Source organism: Orcinus orca, chromosome 2, assembly GCF_937001465.1.
Source record: "Orcinus orca chromosome 2, mOrcOrc1.1, whole genome shotgun sequence".
NCBI classification, from domain to species: Eukaryota; Metazoa; Chordata; class Mammalia; order Artiodactyla; family Delphinidae; genus Orcinus; species Orcinus orca.
The window spans coordinates 186,794,588-186,813,315 of NC_064560.1; the positions used below are offsets into that span (position 1 = coordinate 186,794,588).

At 39.0% G+C, this 18,728-nt stretch overlaps 1 protein-coding gene and 1 pseudogene across 1 annotated transcript in view; one reads left to right on the forward strand and one right to left on the reverse strand.

The window, feature by feature from the left end:
- Nucleotides 1-7,468: 7,468 nt before the first annotated feature.
- LOC101283613 (elongation factor 1-alpha 1-like) overlaps nucleotides 7,469-18,728 on the reverse strand; it is a 168,744-nt pseudogene continuing 157,484 nt past the window's right edge.
- The window catches only part of TTC8 (tetratricopeptide repeat domain 8), a 50,539-nt gene continuing 44,510 nt past the window's right edge, over nucleotides 12,700-18,728 (forward strand). The window contains exon 1 of the mRNA XM_049705446.1: nucleotides 12,700-12,835. The gene's annotated coding sequence lies outside the window, so the exon portion shown is untranslated. The remainder of the gene's footprint in view (nucleotides 12,836-18,728) is intronic.

Genomic DNA, 18,728 nt, shown 5'->3' on the forward strand with positions numbered 1-18,728 from the left:
GTAGCACTCTGTTATTGCCTCTAACAATGGAGGGAGGGCCAAGGCCAGGCATTGTGAAGAGAATAGAATAAAGGTGCAGAGGTTCTTGAGATGACAGTTTTCTGTTTGGTTTGATGAAGAGGTGTAGGTTTTATGTTCAGTTAAATAATCTACACTACCAAGTCTTAATATTTCTCAAGATACTAATTAATAGTTGGATCTTTAAACTCAAATAGTGATCCAGAACTTGTATTATTAAGTATAATATTAATGGAAAGAAAGCCATTTTCAGCAAGTATTTTTTGAGTACATATTATGTGCCAAACACTATTCTAGGCACTGAAGATGCAGCAGACTTTCTACTCTCGGTGCTTGCGTCCTGGGAAAGAGTGGGTAAGGGTAGAGAGAGACAGTAAATATATATATGCATACAAATGAAATATATCAGGTGGCCGTAGGTGCTGTGGAGAAAAATGTGGCAGGGAAATGAGTTGGGAATGATTTGCAGGGAGAACCTCTTTAATAAAGTGACATTTCAGTGGGGAACTTTATGAAGTGACAGAGTGAAGCAAGTGGCTACCTGGGGGAAGAGTGTGGCTGTCAGCAAACACTATTCTGCTAAGCCCAGTCAAGGACCAATAAGGAGGCCATTGTCACTTCAGTGGAGTGAGCAAATCAGAACGGGTAAGATATGGCCAGAGAAGTAGGCAGGAGCTAGGACCTGTAGGACCTTTAGACCTTGGTAGGGAGTTTGGATGGTGGTGTTAGAGCATTACAGAACTCAATTTTTTTTAAAGAGCAGTACTCTCGCCAAATCAAAGACATTTAATTACACACTGCCCTCCTGTCATAGGTGTATATAAGTGTCCTTGTGGTAGATCAAAGTATTATAGCAGGCAGGGATGTAAGAATATAATGTATATTGCATTTTAAAAACCAGTACTTTTAGTTTGTATTTTAAATATTTATACCAGGATTCCCTGTATATAAATGCCATATGATAAGTAGATTTTGGTTTGATCACAATGTCATTATTTTAGCTAAAAAAAAATCTAGGTCTATTTTTCTTTTTAAAAATACTTTGAAAAGGATCTGCACGACCACTTACCAATGAATAGAAATAAGGCACTCTTTCATATCATGTTCAATCGAAAGAGTATGACGTGGAGCCAGAAGTGATTGTCACATAAATAGGATTTATATCAGCAGAGTTCTAAGCTTACTTCAATTATTGAAAATTAATTCATTTTCAGACGTCAGCATCCGATTTTCAGAGTACAAGAAGCTTGATGGAAAAAGCAACTGAATGCAATCAGCCTCTCCTTATGTGTTTGGTTTAAAACTGTTTAGGCTGTCATATGTGATATGAATCAGAGAGACTTGATAAATATTCGTTAGAACACCAAGATGCTCACCTTAGTGGATGTGTAATTGCCTGTGAAATTCAGACTGAAACAAGCAAATTTAGAATAAAACGGAATGTTTAATAATTGTACTTTCACATTTCTAAGACATTTGCCAAAATAACAAGTGATGACTTCATTGGGAGAGCCACAAGAAGAAAATGGATCTTGGCAGATGGTCAACAATTTGCGGTTAATGAAATGCAGCTCAGGTACAGAAATTGAGAAGCATTTTATTTATTTTTAGGGAAGTCACTAGTTTTACAGCGCTTTTCAATTTGGAAATTACAATGGTAGTAGCAGAGTATTCAGAGAATATTTCCCACCAGGCTAGGAAAAATTATTTTTCAAATATTTGAAATGCCAGGAATATTAGATTGTGACTAACTTCATTGCATAAAGTAGTTTGTCTATGAATAAAGTTTTACATAAGTTTGAAGACTTGAGAAAATGTGAAGATTTGTAAATAGAGCTGTAGTAAAGTTGTGTTATATTTTCATAAATATTGACCTTCATATCAATGGCCTTGAATAGACAATCCAGAAACAGCATTCATTCTATCCTATAATTTAGCACATAATTAAGGTAGCATTCAAAATCACTGAATCAAAGTGTCTAATAAATTACGGAATACTAAATAAATATTTTTAAAAGCCCAAGAGCTTTCCTGTATAACAAAATTTCCTAGAAAGACAATTATCAGCAATTGGCAAATAATAATTACTTTGGCTTTGCCTTCCAATAGCCAAATGTCTTATTCTGTTCATTGCATTGACTATAATTTTCTGAACAATATTAAATAATAGTAGTGCTAGCATGTCTTATCCCAGATTTTACTGGGGATGCTTCTAAGGTTGTACTGTTGAATGTGGTTTAAGATAGCTATACTTTAACATGCTATAGCTATACTTTAACAAGGACATAAGGAAATGTCCTTATATTCCTAGTTTACCAATAGTTATCACTTTCTCTCCCATCCATAAGAGGAGAGAGATTTTGCTTTAGTCTGTACTGTATCCCCATAGTTTAGAAAGTGCCTGGCACAGGTGAGCACTCAATAAATGCTTGGCAAATGAATAAGAAATTAAGAGGATTGTATCAAGAAAACATATGAAGTGTCAATAAAATTTTCCGAAAATATTTGAGATCTTAATAATTTATCTAACAATATTGGAATTATACATATAGAAAAGTTGTACTGCTGGGATTGACATAGACACACTACTATATATAAAATAGATAACTAATAAGAACCTACTGTATAGCACAGGGAACTCTTCTCAATACTCTGTAATGACGTATATGGAAAAATAATCTAAAAAAAGAGTGGATATATGTATATGTATAACTGATTCACTTTGCTGTACAGAAGGAACTAACACAACATTGTAAATCAACTATACTCCAATAAAGATTTTAAAAAACTAAAAAAAAGAGAAAAGTTGTATTAGAAAAATATATCCATTATCTTAAAATAAGTGAAATTTTTCATAGTTTGTACAATAATTAAAGTACCTTAAAATGCACAAAGATCTTTAAACTGGTCATTAAAAAAAATAAAGAACAAAAACCAGTTTGACTGACTTTTACCTCCTTCAAGTGAAAAATAATTTTCAAATTGCTTTAGGTAAACGCTACTTACATAGACTGATCTTCAGAGGCTTTGGCATTTTAAAGAAAAATTTATATAGCACTAAGTTTTGAAATGGTTAAAATTAGTTCCCTAAACATTTAAATAGATGGCAAAGTGTATATTCAAACATTAAATTATTTATTTAAAAATATAACTGTTAGGGCTTCCCTGGTGGCGCAGTGGTTGAGAGTCTGCCTGCCGATGCAAGGGACACGGGTTCGTGCCCCAGTCTGGGAAGATCCCACATACCGTGGAGCGGCTGGGCCCGAGAGCCATGGCCGCTGAGCCTGCGCGTCCGGAGCCTGTGCTCCGCAACGGGAGAGGCCACAACAGTGAGAGGCCCACGTACCGAAAAAAAAAATATATATATATATACATATATATATATGTATATATATAACTGTTAGTTTTGCATTTAGTAGAAAAGTATAGTATTTATTGAACTTTATTCAGCTAGTCATTCAACAAACATCTACGAAATGCCTACTACTATGTACCATGTGCTGGGCTTTTGGAAAAGGGCTAAATAACATTAAAGTTTGCTAGGGAGACAGACATTACAATGTAGCACAATAAGTTTTATAATAGGGGTACTGAGAGTATCAGTTTTTTTTAAAATTTTTATTGGAGTATAGTTGCTTTACAATGTTGTGTTAGTTGTTAGTACAGCAAAGCAAATCAGCTATACATATACATATAACCCGTCTTTTTTGGATTTCCTTCCCATTTAGGTCACCACAGAGCACTGAGTAGAGTTTCCTGAGCTATACAATGGTTCTCATTTAGTTATCTATTTTATACATAGTATCAATAGTGTATATATGTCAATCCCAATCTCCCAATTCATCCCAGCCCCCCTTTCCCCATTGGTATACATATGTTTGTTCTCTATGTCTGTGGCTCTATTTCTGCTTTGTAAATAAGATCGTCTATACCAATCTTTTCAGATTCCACATACATACATTAATATACAATATTTTTCTCTTTCTGACTTACTTCAGTCTGTATGACAGTCTCTAGGTCCATCCATCTCTCTACAAATGACCCAGTTTCATTCCTTTCTATGGCTGAGTAATATTCCATTGTGTATATGTGCCACATCTTTATCCATTCCTCTGTTGATGGACATTTAGGTTGTTTCTATGTCCTGGCTATTGTAAATAGTGCTGCAGTGAATATTGAGGTGCACGTGCCCCTTTGAATTATGGTTTTCTCTGGGTATGTCCAGTAGTGGGATAGCTGGGTCACATGGTAGTTCTATTTTTAGTTTTTTAAGGAACCTCCATACTGTTCTCCATAGTGACTGTATCAATTTACATTCCCACCAATAGTGTAAGAGGTTTCCCTTTTCTCCACACCCTCTTCAGCATTTATTGTTTGTAGTATTGAGAGTATCTTGCAGACAGGTCTTTGAAGAATTGGAGCTCAAAGTAGAGTTGAAATTTGACTTGGATCTATACCAACCAGACACAAGGCATGGGGGAAGGAGATAAGGACACTGCAGGTATGGGACAGCATATGCAAAGGCACAAAATCCTGAAAGTACATGAAGTGTACAGAGAATAGGGAGAAATGCAGTGTGACTAGAGTATTTGTACTTTCAAAAGTTCCAGTTGTGCATTTGGTTGAGGGTGTAGGATCTTGAGTCAATATGAGTTCAAATTCTGATTCTGCCACTCACTAGCTGGATGACTTTGAGCAGATAATTAAGTCTCAGTTCTTTCCTCTGTAAGATGGAGATAATAATAGTACCAAGGGCTAGTAGGAAGACTACTAACTAGAGTAAGACTCAATAAATGTTAGTCATCTTTACATTGGTATATAGATAAATCTGTTAGAGACTCCTTTAAGTAGTATCAAGTAGTGATTTGCTTATGTAGTGCTGAGAATTATTTACCTCATGTTTTTTTTTAACTTAAAAAGCAGAATAATTCTTATGTTAGTGCTAATAATGAGCTCACTTTTCCGTAAAGAACCCAAGAGGAAGTATCACTTCTTCCTGAGCAAAAAGACTGTAAACACGTTACCTCGGATCCTATCCACTTTAGAGAAAAAGTTCCACCCCAGAATCAGTGGTTTATGCAACTGCCAGTAATAGAACTCTATAGCTTTAAAATTCTGAAAGAACATCTACTACGTGGTAAATAGCCAAAAAGCATAACACTTCTATTAATTCACACATAGGCATGTGGCTTTGCAAGTATTTTAAAATCATTTGCACTAGTGTCTGTCCCTTGGAAGAGTAAGCTGTATTTATATGTCTATTTCTTTAGGTCTATTTCTTGCCTCAGCCTATTGCACTCAGATTTCTGTGCCTATTCTCTTTTGACTTCTCTGACAAATATTGTAAATAGATGACTAATGGCCAAATCCAGTGATTTTTTTTTTTTAGCTTTTAGTTTCCATCATCTCTTTACAGAATTTAACATGGTTGAAATGCCTCTGCTTTTTTGAAATTCTCTCTGTGCTTTGGCTTCATGAAGCCACACTCACCTGGCTTTCTTACATCTGCTTTATTACATCTCTGACTGTTTCTTCTTGGTATGGTTCATCTTTCCTCTTTTCAGTAGCTGTCCCTGAATGCTGGGGGTCTGCAGGGTTCTTTCTTTGGCTGTCTTCTCATTCCACAAACTCTCCATGGTGTATCTCATCCTCTCCATTGCCTTCAGTGAGCAGACGTATGATTAGATGAGTCTCAAATTTTCTCTCTCTCCCTGACCTCTTTCTATGGCTTCTGACATGTATCTGTCTCTAGTTATCAAGAGAACATCTCCATCTGGCTGTCCTAGAGACACTTAAAATCATTATGTCCCATTTGAATTTAATCCCTTTTTTTCTCAACTTATTCTTTCTCCTTCATTCTGATCTTGGTGACTGGTGCCCCCTCACAACCTGGAAACCTGGGAGCTAGCTTAGCTTCCTCTTTTTCCTTAGCCAAATGCCCTCCACATATCCAATCAAGTGTCCAAGTCCTATGGATTCTACTTTAATATTTTTCGGCCTCTTCTGTCCATTCTCCTTACTCCCAGCTTCTCACACCTTGACTCCTGCCATAGTATCCTAAGCAATCTCCTGTCCTTCACTCTTCATCAGTCAAGTTGCTTTTATTCCCTTATAAAACTTCTCTGGGGGCTTTTCATGCAAACTCCACTGTATCATGTGTCACATTCAGCCCACCTTTGCCTCTTCTTTCCTTCCACACTTTCTTTCCTGGTCACATGGCTCCATGCTGTTGTGAACCTTTTCCTGAGCTGCTGACTGCAAAGCCCTTCACCAACCATGTGTGCAGAAGTAGAATTGCCCAGTCCTGTGTCTTCACTTGTATCCATTACCCGGATAGGTTTTATTGAACTTGTTTACCTGCATTATTCATTCTGTATCTCTGGCATCTCATAGTTTGTATTTAAAACCATTTTTTTGCATCAACATCAATATCAACAGATATTTATCAAGCACTTCCTCAAATGGGAAAATGAGAACTACCTTCAATGTCTTTGACACTGTCTCAAAGTGCTCTATCTCTAGCATGTAATAAATCTTTTCTGACTGAAAATTGATGTGATCCCTGGTTGCACATATTGCTGGTTTCCACTCCAATGATTCTGTATGTTCTTTGAAAAGACAATGTAATTATGCCTTACTTGAATTAACTTGACTTGATCTCTACAACCTTCCCATAAAATATTTACTATTATCATCATCATTGTCATCATAACCCTCCTCCTCAGCAGCAGCATCACCCCCATATTATACGTAGTAGGGAAATGCTATGGTGACCTCTAAGTGTACAACCTAGCAGGCTATCCCAGAGGTCCTGGAACTGAAATGCTCATAAACCAAATTAAGATGCTCAAATCATTTAGTTTGTTAAATCTACTTAAAACATACAGTGAGAAGCAAGAGGAAAGAGATTACGTAGGTTAAGACATTTAGTGAAAGCAGGTAGAATGACCACACTACTTGTGGGTCACTTAAGGCTCCTATATCCTGACTCTTTGCCTCAACTGCCTACACCACAGATTGTGTGGTTATAAGAACCAGAGTTGAGGGCAAACAAGCAAGTTCAGAGGTGGAAGGTTCATGGTCCCAAAATGCTTGTTCTACTGGAGAGATGAAAAGGTAAGTATGCACGGCCACAGCTATAGCTCGGTGATGACTTGGTGGGCAGCAGTGCATGCTTTAACCACAGGATAAGTGGGCTAGAATGGGCAGATACCAGTGGGTGGCCAATTTGAGGTAGGCAAAGCTGAACCATGCTTTGTGAACATTTAAGGTTTTGCTTTCCATCGCTCTCTATCTACAAATTAACACTCTCATTTGTTTCATCAGTTTAATCTACATTTAACACATAAGTGTCTATTTTTTTTCTTTTTTTTTCTCATTAAACTTTTTTAATGGTCTCAAATTCTGTGACAGATTTTTGGTCAAGTTGTTTCCATTAAAAAGTACTGAGTTTAAAAACTAATAACTTAAAACTGCCACACACAAAACAAATGGTCCACAACACATTCTCCTTTCCTTCTGAAGGTTTTACGATGCATTGTTATCATTAACCAGTCTTTTGCTATTAAACTTAAATGGCCAATTGAGACAAACAGTTCTGAGACCATTCTTCCACCACCGATTAAGACTGGGGTGGCAGATATTGGGGATAATATTCATTTAGCCTTCTGAGCTTTCTGGGCAGACTTGGTGACCTTGCCAGCTCCAGCTGCCTTCTTGTCCACTGCTTTGATGACACCCACAGCAACCGTCTGTCTCATATCACAAACAGCAAAGCGGCCAAGAGGAGGATAGTCAGAGAAGCTCTCAACACACATGGGTTTGCCAGGAACCGTATCAACGATGGCAGCATCACCAGATTTCAAGAATTTGGGGCCATCTTCCAGGTTTTTCCCAGAACGATGATCAATCTTCTCCTTCAGCTCAGCAAACTTGCAGGCAATGTGAGCTGTGTGACAATCCAGCACAGGTGCACAGCCAGCACTGATTTGGCCTGGATGGTTCAAGATAATCACCTGAGCTGCGAAGCCAGCTGCTTCCATTGGTGGGTCATTTTTGCTCTCACCAGCCACATTGCCACGACGAACATCTTTGACAGACACGTTCTTGACATTGAAGCCCACATTGTCCCCAGGAAGGGCTTCACTCAAAGCTTCATGGTGCATTTCAACAAACTTCACTTTCAGTTGTCACATTGACTGGAGCAAAGGTGACCACCAGGCCAGGTTTGAGAACACCTGTCTCCACTCGACCCACAGGGACAGTGCCAATACCACCAATTTTGTAGATGTCCTGGAGGGGCAAACGCAAGGGTTTGTCAGCTGGGCGCGTTGGTGGCAGGATGCAATCCAGGGCTTCAAGCAGTGTGGTTCCACTGGCACTGCCATCCTTACGGGTGACTCTCCATCTCTTGAACCACAGCATGTTAGCACTTGGCTCCAGGATGTTTTCACCACTCCAGCCAGAAACTGGCACAAATGCTACTGTGTCGGGATTGTAGCCAATTTTCTTAGTGTAGGTGCTGACTTCCTTTACAATTTCCTCGTATCTCTTCCGGCTGTAGGGTGGCTCGGTGGAATCCATTTTGTTAACTCCAACAATTAGTTGTTTCACACCCAGAGTGTAAGCCAGAAGGGCATGCTCACGGGCCTGCCCATTCTTGGAAATACCTGCTTCAAATTCACCAACACCAGCAGCAACAATCAGGACAGCACAGTCAGCCTGGGATGTGCCTGTAATCATGTTTTTGATGAAGTCTCTGTGTCCTGGGGCATCAATGATGGTCACATAGTACTCGCTGGTCTCGAATTTCCATAGGGATATATCAATGGTGATGCCACGCTCGCGTTCAGCTTTCAGTTTGTCCAAGACCCAGGCATACTTGAAGGAGCCCTTCCCCATCTCGGCAGCCTCCTTCTCGAACTTTTCAATAGTTCTCTTGTCGATCCCACAACATTTGTAGATCAGATGGCCAGTAGTGGTGGACTTCCCGGAATCTACGTGTCCGGTGACAACGATGTTGATGTGCGTCTTCTCCTTTCCCATTTTTGCTTAGGTTTAGCGGTGGTTTTCACGACACCTCTATCCTGGCGGCAAACCCGTTGCGAAAAAGCCATAAGTGTCTATTTATTCTATGTATGTTTAACGTGTCCTATAGGTTAAAGATGTACTTACTATGTATTCTTAACATTTCTTATGAATTTCATCCATCCCGTTGTTTTTCTTGTTCTTTAAAGCAGAGTCTAAAATTCTTAAAGCAGAATCTAAAATTCTTAAAGCATACAGAAAACACTTATTCTGTTATGGATGAAGCGCATTTCTGAGGTACAGGGCCATTAAACCACTTGCCTAAGATCCTCACGTTTAGTGCATGGCAGAGACAGGGTTTCAAATATAGGAAATCTAGCTCTAGAGCCCACTTTTTAATCACCATCCTATCTTGATTCCTAATTTGCCTGAGAAAACACAGCTAGCAAGTCTAACCGCAAGCCCAATGCTCTTTCCTGTAACTACTCTTCATGTATAAGTACCCTTGGGGCAGATCTGTCTTTTTCTTCTCTGCATTCTTATCACCAAGCATAGGAGCTGTTGATCAAGAGAATACCTCATGCTACATTTCTATTTTTGTTTTGGGTTAAGTTTAAATGGCCTGAGTGATTCCAATTTAACATTTAAGAAAATTTAACCTTTTGCATTTAAAGTTACACTGTCTTCTGTATCTGATTTTAAACTGAATTAACCTAAAGAGATCCAGTTGCTAGAAAGCAAAAGATAAGGATCCATGAACTGAGATCTAGCTCTGATTGTGAAATTGACCCGTTCAAAGAGATTAAGTTGTTTCTCTATGCTTCATTTTCTCCAGTAGGAGAATAGCCCTGGTAATTCTTATCCATCCCCTTCACCAGGAACTGTTACATCTACTATTTTTCCTATCACTAGCATGTCATTAAAAAAAATAATGGTTGGGAATTCCCTGGAGGTCCAGTGGTTAGGACTCCACGCTCTCACTGCTGAGGTCTCAGGTTCAATCCCTGGTCAGGGAATTAAGATACCACAAGCTGCGTGGCATGGCCATAAAAAACAAAAAGGTTTCTGCATTATGGATTAGTAATTATAAAATATGTAACAAAATCTATCTATATATTCATAAAATTAACTATACACATATTAACAAGATTAAAAAAACAAATGTTTATAAGCTTTTAAAGTAACATTTTATGCCACATTTGGACATGCTTAACAATCTGCAATGTGCTAAGATTCTACAGTTTTTCTCGTCCACTTGACTTTTCTGAAAGAAAAAAAATTAACAGCCTTCTGGAAGAAGCTAAGATGAATTACATGTTCTTAAAATTATATATATATATATATGTATACACACACACACATTTTTTTCTCTAGGAAGTTGACAATAATCACAATGTATACAAAACCATTTAGAACTCAGCACAGAGGTTGTTTAACCCTGGCTGCCCATTAGAATTACATGGGAAACAAAAACAAAACAAAACAAAAAAACCAATGCTTCAGCCCTATATCAAACCATTTAAGTCAGACTCTCTAGGAATGGAATGTGAGCAGTTGTATTTTTAAAAGCTCCACAGACATTCTACTAAATACTTGACCAGCCCTCTTCAAAACTGTCAAGTCATCATAAACAAGAAAAGTCTGAGAAACTGTCACAGACCAGAGGAGGCAAAGGAGACATTGATGACTAAATGTAATATGGTATCCAAAGTGGGATCCTGGAATAGAAAAAGGGTATTAGGGGAAAACTACGGAAATCTGAATAAATTGTGGAGTTAATAGTAATATACCAATGTAGGTTCCTTTGTTGTGACATATGTACTGTAGTAATGTTGTTAACAATGGGAAACTGGGTGAGGAGTAGATGGGAACTCTCTGTACTATCTTTGTAACTTTTCCATAAATCTAAATATATTCTAAAATAGTTTACTTAAAAAAATCTATCTAATATGGAGCCAGGGTTGAGAATCACTTACATAGATTCCACTTACATTTTACCAGAAAACAAAAGGACCCTGTGAAATATCGAGCCCAAGTGCCAGTTCCAGCATGTACGGTCCTAAAATCCTGACCCCTAGAAACAGTGGGCTGCTGCATTAGACCGGTTACATTTCTAGAGGCACCTCCAGGGAAACACAAATGGACTAATTGTAGTAAACGTAACTGGAATAATCACAATCCTGATAATTAATTGCTTCCAAGATACAAAAATTCAAGAATGACTGCTTAGTAAAGGAGAAAAAACTACTCACAACCCATTTTTTATTTTAGAAAGCTTTCATTTTGATATATATGAGACGTATATATATCTGGATTCAATATAGTGTCTTCATTATGGTACCTTAGTGGTTTGAGAAAATTACGAGTGATTTATCTTTACTAAGAGCTGTTAGTTCGCTTCTTATCTGTAAAGGAGATTTAGAACTGATCAGAAAGTTCTTCAATATCGAGTTAACTTTTCCTCTCCCGCCTCTCTCACTGTGGTAGGAAGAAGGCAAGGAAAAAATATCCCCTAGTCCTCCATAATGAAGTCAACCTGGACTTAGCTTGGTCACACTTCTCTTTTCCTAACCATAAAAGATATTTGTCATCTGTGTAAATCTCTAGAGGAAAGTCAGAATTGTACCTGAAAAAATCACTCTGCACAAGTAAACATTTGACAAACAACAAGTACGTGGAGATGGTGTTTCAAAACCTCCTTAAAGATTTTTTTTTTCGTACATTATTTTGTTTGGCAAAAATGTCACCGATTTATAATCCAGAACCCCTAGGCATCGTGGAATTAACAAATGGTATTAACAGTTTGTAGTCATCTGGATTACAATCCAGCTCCCTAACTCCGCGCCACACTAGGTTAATAATTTCTCTGAGCTCATCTCAGTTTCTTATCTGTAAAACGAACGGTTTGGACTAAGCAATCCTCAATGTACCTTTTCATTCGGACACCGAGATTGGGTGAGAGGGATTTAGAAAAACAGACTGGGAGTTTTAGGATTTAGGTCTTTGGGTTCTGGTGGGCGAGATGGTATTGGAGAAACTGTTCTCATGTTTGTGTTTCTAAAGTCGGAGGAATAAGTGATAGGGGTAAGAATGCCTGAAGAGTAAGAGTATGACAACGACCGGCCGTACGCTCAACTCTCGGGATTTTTCTGGGACTGGCAGAGTACGCGGAGAGTTCGGTTGCCAGGCAACCGGTCCTCCTCTGGGTGGGTGGAGGACCCCAGTTGCAGGTGTCTAAGTCACTGCCTCTTACTTTAGCCAAGGTTCCTTCTTCTAGAAAATTAATGAAATATGTAGTCTTTAAAAGTATATGATTTTTAAAGCCAAGGTTTAGCAGTCCTATAGCTGAGTTCTACTCGAGGTGGGTTTTCTTTTTCCTATTCTCAGGCGCGACGCGGGGCGCCTCTCTGGCAAGGCCCCTGCCCCCGCGCGTTGCCGGGCAGGGCTGGACGCCGCCTGCTCCTCGCCCCCCGCCCTCCCTGAGCCGGGCCCTGGTCTTTCTCGGAGCCGCCGTGGGCTCGGAGATGGATCCGCTGCTCCTGGCCTGGAGCTATTTTAGGCGCAGGAAGTTCCAGCTCTGCGCCGATCTGTGCACGCAGATGCTGGAGAAGTCCCCTTATGACCAGGTACAGGCCGGACCCCGTCAGCCCTGTGGATCCCGGCAATAAGGCTGAGGGCTCTGGGGGATTCGCAGGTCCCCGGGAGGGGTCTCCAGGGAAGAAGGCGCAGGGCGAGGTTGACCTTGTGGTCAGCACAGGCCCTGGAGCGAGACCCCCTGGAGCCTTGGCCGGTGGGTCCTTGCCCGCGGGACCCACGAGTGCTGTGCCACGACCGCCCCCTCCTCAAACTTCAGCAGACCCTTTCCTTCAAACGTCGCTTAAAGGAACAATTTGGTGACGAACTTTGTTAGTTCCTTTATACTTGCATGTGGATGGGCTCTTAAGCTCGCTGCACGTACGGTATTGATTTCTAAAACCCTTATGTATAAACATAAAGATCTGTAACTTCCCACTCCCTGTTGAAATAGCTGCCTTTTTTTCTTTTGATCAAACGTGTAATCCTTCTGGTTCATCTTAAGACTGTTGTCCAAGAGTGGGGAACCTTCGATGCTGGGGCTTGAGTGCAACTTGAGGCAAATAATGCAAATTAGAGGAATGAGAATCTAGGAGAGGATAAGATACATTCATTATTAGGAGGGAGGGATGGGAAAAAAGTTCCTGTAAAAGAAGGCAAGATGGCATTGATTATAGTAGTTTATTTAGGGTTTCTTAAATAAAGTATAATATTAAATAAAGTGAGTGAAAAGGCTTTTATGCTAGGTATAAGAGAGGTACAACTCTGGGGGTCAGGTAGTTCCTGGAAGAGACAAAAAAGGAGAAAAAGGGAGAGCAGAACTCTGGTAGTTCGTGAGTACGTCTATTAAATGCAGAACGTACCCATGTAGTTATAGTTTCCCAGCTTTTCTTCTAGTGGTGTTGCCTCGGAGATGTTAGAAAAAAAAGGAAAATTGAGGGGGAGTTCCGTAAACTGAGGCGTGAAAACTGTCACTAGGCTCTGCCTTAGTGCCCAGCAAATGGATTGAGGATAACCTATTAAAGTGAATCTTTTGGCCTTCAGATAGATAGCACATCTCCCACAGAGCAATCTGTGTTAGTAGGAATGCTAAACTAGGTTGTGCTTGTGTTAGGTCACATTGGTTAATAGAACTGCATTTCCATAGACAAGCACGCCTCCAGATATGTTTCCTGGCATTGTAGTCCCACAAATGCTGCTTAAAAAAAAAAAAAAAGGGATTTCACCCTTAAATATGTTTGGGAACCATGACAAAATATGGACCCCTTTACATTTGTACAACCAAAATTTGTTACAAACTAGTGATGTACCAGACATTGTTCTATTTTTCCAGTGAGTTAGGATAGTTTCCATTCTGTGTTCCAAAGAACAACAGTCCCAAGAGTGCTCAGTGAAAGAAAGTTTCCTCATTAAATGCATTTGGGAAATGTATATTCCCTACTTAGAGATTCGTACTAAAGGTTCTGAGGAGTTCTGCAGAAAGAAACTTTGCCTAATTTTGATGAATACAATAGTTCTGAAACTTATTTGATCACTGATTCCTTTTTTGGCAGTGGGCGAGGCTCAGATATCTTTGTTGTTATCATCCTAGGGAGATGTTGTCACATTAGGAAATGTGTTATAGGCAAAGCAGCAGTGTTTTTATTAATGGTTAAGACCTTATCATCTTTTTTAAACCATTTTTAACCATCGAAGTATAGTTAATTTACAATGTTGTATTAGTTTCAGGTGTACAGCGAAGCAATTCAGTTATACATACATATATTCTTTTTCAGGTTTCTATTATAGGTTATTACAAGATATTGAATATAGTTCCCTGTGCTATACAGTAGGTCCTTGTTGGTTATCTATTTTATATATAGTAGTGTGTATATGTTAATCCCAAACTGCTAATCTGTCCACCACCACCACCCCCCGCACCCTGCTATCCCCTTTGGTAACCATAGTTTGTTTTCCGTGTCTCTAATCTTAATGATGTAATCATAGTGACATTCAGTACTGCAATTCAGGTTTAGTTTGTGCTAGACACTGTGATCAGGACTTTACAGTGTTCAGTGACCTTTTATTGAGTGCTTACTACTTGCCAGGGATATATTCTATAAATTATGTGTATTTCTTTGCTTAGAATAACCTTGCAAAGTATGTAACAAAGATAATAGGTAACATTTATTGAGTATTTACTCTGTGTCAGGCTTGATTCAGAGGGTTTTATATGTTATCTCATTTAATCCTCAGCTATTTTAGGAAGTTGGTACTATTTCCCCCATTTTACAGATAGAGCACACTGAGGCACATGGTGAAGTAATTTGTCCAAAGGTACAAAGCTGGTAAGCCCATTCCCTTTGTCTATCCTGTGCTGCTTCTTTGGTGCTTATGTAGCCTAATTTTTCAAAACTCTGTGTTTCTGAACTTTTTCCAGTACATTTTCCCATGTGCTGTTCCTTTTTCAAGATTTTTAGCTAAATGGGAATTTGACATATCTGTGTACTTGGATTAAAGGCTCTGAGAAGTCCTGAAGGAAGGTAACCTGCCTAATTTTGATTAAGACAGTATTCTGAAACTTACTCGACCGCTGACTGATTCCTTTTTTGGGGGAGAGGTACAAATTTATCCTGGGGAGATGTTGTCACTTTGGGAACTGCATAGGCAAAGCATCAGCGTTTCTATTAATGGTTAAGAAGGAGCTGTAGCGGAGATCTTGACCCCTTTCCTTGTACCTAGGGAGAACAGGGTGAACAAATTAAGAACTTCATTTAAAGTCTCCGAAATTAACAGCTAAACAAGGTAGTAACTTGGATCTTTTTATTTGGCCTCTTATATAGTTCCCTTTAGGCCTTGCTGGCCCTCTTGGAAAATTAAGACTTGTTACAGGGAATGGTTAGTGGATCTGACTTTGAGAATGGTGGTGAAGAATAAAAGATACAGGATCATACTGGGAAACGTTGCTGTTGTCGTTGGTTAACCATCTGACGTGGTTAAGATCATTATGGCAACAGATCTTGTTAAGTCCTGGCCTCTTCCACTGTCCTACTTATTGTGGATTTGAAATAATACTTTGTAATGTGATACATAATTAATTTTAATATCCTAGAAATGTTTTTTTTAAATGTAATTCTTTGTTACTGTTTTATTGTTATAAGCAGGGGTTGATATGTTTAGCTCCTACAAGTATCAAAGGCTGCCGAGGAGAATCTACCAGATCTAGAAGAAATTTATGACATTTTTTCCCTTTCTAATCCTTTTTATTTGTTATGCTAAGATAGTTTATTTAAGGAGGAACTATATATATTGTCAGAATGACGAGTAGCACTTCACCAGGAACATAAGTTTTGTTTTGTTTTGTTTTTTGCGGTACGCGGGCCTCTCACTTTTGTGGCCTCTCCCGTTGCAGAGCACAGGCTCCCGATGCGCAGGCTCAGCGGCCATGGCTCATGGGCCCAGCCTCTCCGCGGCATGTGGGATCTTCCTGGACTGAGGCACGAACCTGTGTCCCCTGTATTGGCAGGCGGACTCTCAACCACTGTGCCACCAGGGAAGCCCGGAACAGAAGTTTTAACTTGATGTTACCTTACCAAACCGGCCTTTGGATTCCTGGTTAGGGCCTCTGAAAAGTTTACATGGCTCACTCCTGTTAGTTATTCTTTGATCCAGCCTTTAAACACTGCGCTTTTTCTCTGTATGCTTCTCTTAGCACCGATTTGTGCATTTTGTATCCAAGTGTTATTTCATTTTGGAAATATTTTCCATTATGATTTCCCCAAGCTTAAAGCAATCCTGCTTTTTTCTTAATTAATTAAAAAGAATTTAAATATTTATGTTAGAGTGCTGATGCATTTAATGAGGAGCTTCAGGAAGCTTTAGGAGGTTCCTTTGATGAAAAGCTTGAAAATTCTCATTCTTTCTCTTAGAATATGAGTCCAGGATGGCAGATCTGTATGGAATGGCACAGAATCTGGCACACAGGTGCCGTCATTATGTATTTTGCTGAATGAGTGCCTTGATCATATTCATATATGCATCTGGATGGTGTTATTTATGTGTGCCAACTTCCACTCTGTTTATGGAGATCACCCTAATTGCCTGGTGGTCTTTGCTTCTCCCTGCCCCCCATCCTAATTCTCAGCACCATAGGTTCTTATATGTATTCACCTTTTCATACACATGTAATTGCATTATGGACATTCTTAATTCATTTCTTATCTCGAGGATCAGTTTTTTTTTTTAAAATCAGTTGAGCAAATTCTTCCTGGATCCCTCCAGGAGAGTGTTTCTGATAGTCATTATCATCATTGATATTTCTTCACAACGCTCTTGTTTCAGTGGAGGAAGTTAAATGGAGAGACTAGCAATCTATGAAAAGCTAACGGTAATGTGATCAGAGCAGAGGCAGATGACTCTCAGCCCCTGCGGTTTCCCTGGTTTATCTTCATGTACCCCTTTAGCCTCATGGGCTTTTTTTTTTGAGGCTTCTACATTTTAAAGTAGAATATTTTTCCTCTGCAGCTTCTTGAATTACCATTCCTGTGCCACGCAACTGATTTGATTACAAATGAGTGACTTTGAAGCAGTGCCTGGACACATGGAAGAGAAAGGAAATTAAAATATTTCTTCTGAGTGCCAAATGGATTCATTTTTGCTCTCGCTTTTTTTTTTCTGGAACAAAAATAGCTTTTGTTTTTTATGTTAATATTCACTTTGGGTTTTGCTTATTTTTCTCCTGGATGAGGAGAACCTCTCTAAAGTGATTTGCTGTTTGCTAATCTTTTTATAAGCTGGTCCAGGGAGCTTCAAAAAGACGTTTTGGTGGTGATACATTAACCTTTTGGAAGGAAGCCCACCTCTAAGACTATTTCTTCTACGTTTAGTTCTCCTTTAAGAGATACCATTTTGGTATAGTATCATCAAAAATATTTAATTAGTGCCTTGTATTTTCTGTTAGGACATGTGGATTTTATTTAGTTTTGATTCTTGCCAAAGTCAGCATAGTCAGGTTGGCTGGAGAGGTATGATATACTATGGACCAGCTTGTTTCCTTAGCGTTACACAATTTTATTTGGATACGGGAGGACTGAAGGGTAGGTTGAAGGTAATAACATGATGTTTGGGAAGGGTTCCTGAAAAAGATGGATTCTGGACTGCTTTTCCCAGATGCAGAATGGTGTGAAACAGAGGGCAGGGTCTGTAAGCATGAAGGACGTTAAAGTTCTGATCAGTTAAGAATAAAGAAGGATAACTGGTTAATTCATCATCATAGTTTCCCCATTTGACAAAAGACAGTAGGAACAATCAATTCATAGAGAAGTGCTATCTTTTTTCAAAGTTTTCTCTAAATCGTGACTAGAAAAGTGGTTAAAAGTTAAAAGACATAAAAGAGAGAAATGCAAAATGGCCTTCCATGCAGCAACATGACCTAGAGGGAATGCTTGCTTTTACGGCTCATGTCGGTCATCCTGATTAGTTGCTTAATCTAATTACTGTTCTTTGTGTTCCATATGTCAGATTCATGGCTTTAAAAGCAGCCCCGATTTTAGCTCCAGTATAATTCAACAGTTCATAAAACATAGAGGTAGTCGTTGATTTTTTTTTAAAGTTAATATACTTTTCTTAATGAGGTAGATTGCTGATAGATTTTTAAATTGTTAAAATCTGTGATTCTGGGAGTGGGAGGGTTAGCTGTTTATCAGAATGGGGGTAATTCACATTTTTCTTGCCACCCGCAATCTCTGCTTATAATGAGAGAGAAGGGGGTTATTACTGTCAATAGTTTGAAGGTGGAGAAAAGGCTGAAAGCCACTGGCTTAGATGAAAGGTCGAGAAGCAGGGGTCCCCAATGAGCTGTATGTTAGTAGTTGGTTGAGACAATGATCTGGTGATCCCAGCCAAATAAACATCTTTCTGTATGATTATCTAATTTATTTCCTCATTTGGGCCATGGAGACTTATAACCAGGCATTCTTTTGATTCTGTACTCTGCAGAGCAGTTCACGTTGCTGAATTTTAAAGATTACATTCCCACTTGGCTCCTTGGTCACTAGATTTCCCTAAACCTTCTGAAATCCATTCATTTCTCTGTTCTCTTACATTCTTTTCCTTCCTGTTTTTGCTAAATT